This window comes from Mytilus trossulus, unplaced genomic scaffold, assembly GCF_036588685.1.
Source record: "Mytilus trossulus isolate FHL-02 unplaced genomic scaffold, PNRI_Mtr1.1.1.hap1 h1tg000486l__unscaffolded, whole genome shotgun sequence".
NCBI classification, from domain to species: domain Eukaryota; kingdom Metazoa; phylum Mollusca; class Bivalvia; order Mytilida; family Mytilidae; genus Mytilus; species Mytilus trossulus.
The window spans coordinates 212,985-217,175 of record NW_026963378.1 but is presented as its reverse complement, the minus strand read 5'-3'; positions in this window follow the sequence as shown (position 1 = coordinate 217,175).

Genomic DNA, 4,191 nt, shown 5'->3' with positions numbered 1-4,191 from the left:
AAAAAGGGTGCATCAAAGTCAAAAACATGTCGGCCTAAATTAATTAAAAAGACCATAATTTCTTTTTTGAAAAGTAGATTACATAAAGGGACACAATGACAATGGTATTTGATCTATATCTAACATGCGGTGTTATTAAGACAATAATTAGTAATTCAGCATATGATAATAGTTTTACTAGTCCAAGAGTTATTTTCTCTTAGTTTAGATTATTTCCTTTATTTTTTAAAATCAATATTGTATCTGAGGTTGCAAATATAAAATCAAATATATACATGTATACTCATACTGGTTTTTTAAAAAAACAATAAAATGTATGGTTCTGATACACACATGAATATTTATTATATATAAATGGAATTAACAAGCACATTTTAAATTTTGTATTTACACCAAAGTCTATTTTTTGATTTCAAGACATAAATTTGCAAACTTACAAATAGAAAAAGAAATTTAATATTTTTTGATTGTTTTAAGCTTTAGATGGGCAAGGACTTTTTTTACAGATTTTTTGAGATGGGCAAGGACTTTTTTTCAGAATTTAAAAGGATGGGCAATCACTTTTTGAATGAATCAATATTAAGAATGCAAAGGCCCATCCATCTGATAAATATTGAACGGTCCCTAAGATGTCTTAAAATAACATTAAGTTTCATGTAATGTATCAACCTGTGGCCACTAATAATTCTAATATGGCTAAGCCAGTCTTGGAATTAAGTATTTTCTGGACTTTTCATAGTTTATTACAAACATATATTTATAAATGTATAAATAATCTGCCTCACCAAGTTTGTGTGTTTGTAACATGTTTTCTGCTTTTTATTGATCTGATGAGATATAAAAATAAGCCCTTTTCAACTGTCAGCTTATTCTATTTTGTTCATAAATTGTGCTGAATATGTACAACACTGTCCTAAGAAGGGCACCAGAAAAAAATTTAACCCCTCCATATTCTGTATGCTCTTGTGCCAAGTAAGGTGTCTGTAATTCAGTGCTTCAATTTGATTTAATGCTGTGTAACATATTTATTTTTCATTTATTGCTAAGATTAAACATTTCATAAAATTGTAAGTTTTTTTGTTTGAATTGTTTTACAATTATCATTTGGGGCATTTATAGCTGACTATACTATACATGTATGTGGTATGGGTTTTGCTCATTGTTAAAGGTTGGATGGTGACATTCAGCTGTTAAATTGTATGTATTTGGAGTCTTTGGTAAAATGGTCTTATTAGCAAACATACCACAACTTTTTTTTTATACATAATACATTCTTCATGTATGCAATGACCAAGCTATATCTTATCATAATTGAAAGGACATTGGTTTACCTGCAGCTAATTTTGTATTTACATCAAATCTACCAACTCCTCTTTTATTCTTGTTTGCATAATGTGTTTTCCCTAATCTAATTTTAGCAACATCTCCACATTCTGAACATTGTACATACAAAATACCAGCAACACCATAAGGTTTAACTCCCAATGAATTTTGTAAGTGTAAGGGCTCTTCACATTTTGAACATTTTAGTCTTTGAACATTGTTTCATTCAAGGATTTACAAAATTTCATTGACTAATTCTGAACATACCTTTTACATACTCACCACTTTATCTCTTTCTTTGGGTGGATCTACGTGTTGAAAATTAGTAATACAGCTTAAAAATATACCGAAATGAATACAAATTATCACAAACATTGATAGTCATTCTAGTATAGATATAAAAGCTGGTTACTTGTCGAAATATTGAAAGCAAGTTTCTTCCGAGATTCCAAAATGGCGTATCTCGATGTCAACAAACCGTAAAAGAGTCGACTTTGAAGTTTCAAATACCGTCTTCAATTTAATTTCTGTGAATTATGAATCGAAAAAACAGTAACCTAGAACAGAAATAGCTAGTGTTTTATAATTGTTTATTATCAAGAAGAAAGTAAATATTTTGCGACGTTCGAACCGATTACCGTAATGGATGCGCACCAATCAACTCAACGGGCGCGAAAATTTAAACCCGCGAGCCCCCTTAAGCATGTTATAATTAAAATCACCAATAAAAATATAGTTGTCATATTTTGATATAATTTTGTCTATAGTTTTGGTACAGTCTGTACTGAAATGGTCATCTGACATACTAGGAGGTTTATATATCCCACAGAAGAACCATTTTTTGTTACCAATTGCTGCCTCTATACCAATGGATTCAACATCTGAGAATTCAAGTTGAATTTTTCTATCAGCTGCAAGATCAGATCTTACATATGCAATGATACCTCCACCGTGTTGATTTCTGTCAGCACGCCACATTGTAAAATTATCGACACAAAATTGAGCATTGGGAAAAGATTCATCAATTTTTGTTTCTGATAAAAAGAGAATATCTACTAGATTTCAGTGTAGTAAGTCTTTAATGCATTCAAATCTATAGCGAAGGCTATTGATATTCAAATACCCACACATTAAATTACTGGTGTTACTGCTTCGAACTTTTTTTAGCTCCTCAAATACATCTTCGTGCATGTTGTCATTTGCACTCGCAATAACATTGTTGGCAGATTGTTGGCAAATAGTTAACTGTGTTGGCATACTGATGTTGGCCCAACAAAGACCCAACATGTTGGGCCAACGAAGGGCCGATGAGCAAAATGACGGTGGCCCAACATAGTTTTCCAACGTTGGCCCAACAATGTTGCCAACAGAATGCCAACGTGGGCCCAACACATGTTTGCTATCTGGGCCGTAATTATAAAATTGAATTGTTTGATTTAGAGTAACATCTTTGAACATTGTTTCATTCAAGGATTTACAAAATTTCATTGACTAATTCTGAACATACCTTTTACATACTCACCACTTTATCTCTTTCTTTGGGTGGATCTACGTGTTGAAAATTAGTAATACAGCTTAAAAATATACCGAAATGAATACAAATTATCACAAACATTGATAGTCATTCTAGTATAGATATAAAAGCTGGTTACTTGTCGAAATATTGAAAGCAAGTTTCTTCCGAGATTCCAAAATGGCGTATCTCGATGTCAACAAACCGTAAAAGAGTCGACTTTGAAGTTTCAAATACCGTCTTCAATTTAATTTCTGTGAATTATGAATCGAAAAAACAGTAACCTAGAACAGAAATAGCTAGTGTTTTATAATTGTTTATTATCAAGAAGAAAGTAAATATTTTGCGACGTTCGAACCGATTACCGTAATGGATGCGCACCAATCAACTCAACGGGCGCGAAAATTTAAACCCGCGAGCCCCCTTAAGGATGTATTCTTCTGACATTTCAGTCTCGTTCAGTCTCGTTGAAATCTCGTTCTGGAATTATGTCTAAAACATGAGATACAAGTGTAAAATATGAATGAATTTAAAAAATGTAATAATCAAACTCAACTCTGTAAAAAAATTGGGTATTTCCAATGAGTAGTTTTTGAGTAATACATTTTTCAAATTTTATTACCAATCGAGTCAGTCTTTTTAGCCAAAATATCGAGAAAATAGGTGAGGGATACAAAAAATGATTTTACCACAAACATGTACATCCCACATCCCTTTTTTCTTTTCAAATTACTTAGATATGAATGTTTTCAATCATTTATAACAAAGAAGTTGAAAAATATGCAATTTGTACTTAAAACGGAGAAAAATCACAAATTTACAAAATTGACAACATGGTAAATTTGACACAAAAAAGCATCAAAATATGATAAAACTTTCTTATATTAACACCTACCTATAGTTTTTGAAATTAAAATTTATTCAGATTGGTCCCCTTCATCTTTATTGAAAGTATGACAAAAAGTTTAATTGTGGAAATGTGATTTTTTTCATGATTAGAGCCCAAAAATAGGTAAAAACTGATGAAAAATGGGAAAATCATGAAAATTGGGTACTTTCAAAGGGCCGTAGCAAAAAAAGAAGTGCACCACCGTATGATTTTTTCTTCACCAATTATTTTTTTACAGTCATATGAACACAAAAAACCGGTTTAGAAAAAAGTTTAATTCTAGAAATTTTTGGCTCCTCAGAGGTGTACATCCTTAAGCATGTTATAATTAAAATCACCAATAAAAATATAGTTGTCATATTTTGATATAATTTTGTCTATAGTTTTGGTACAGTCTGTACTGAAATGGTCATCTGACATACTAGGAGGTTTATATATCCCACAGAAGAACCATTTTTTGTTACCA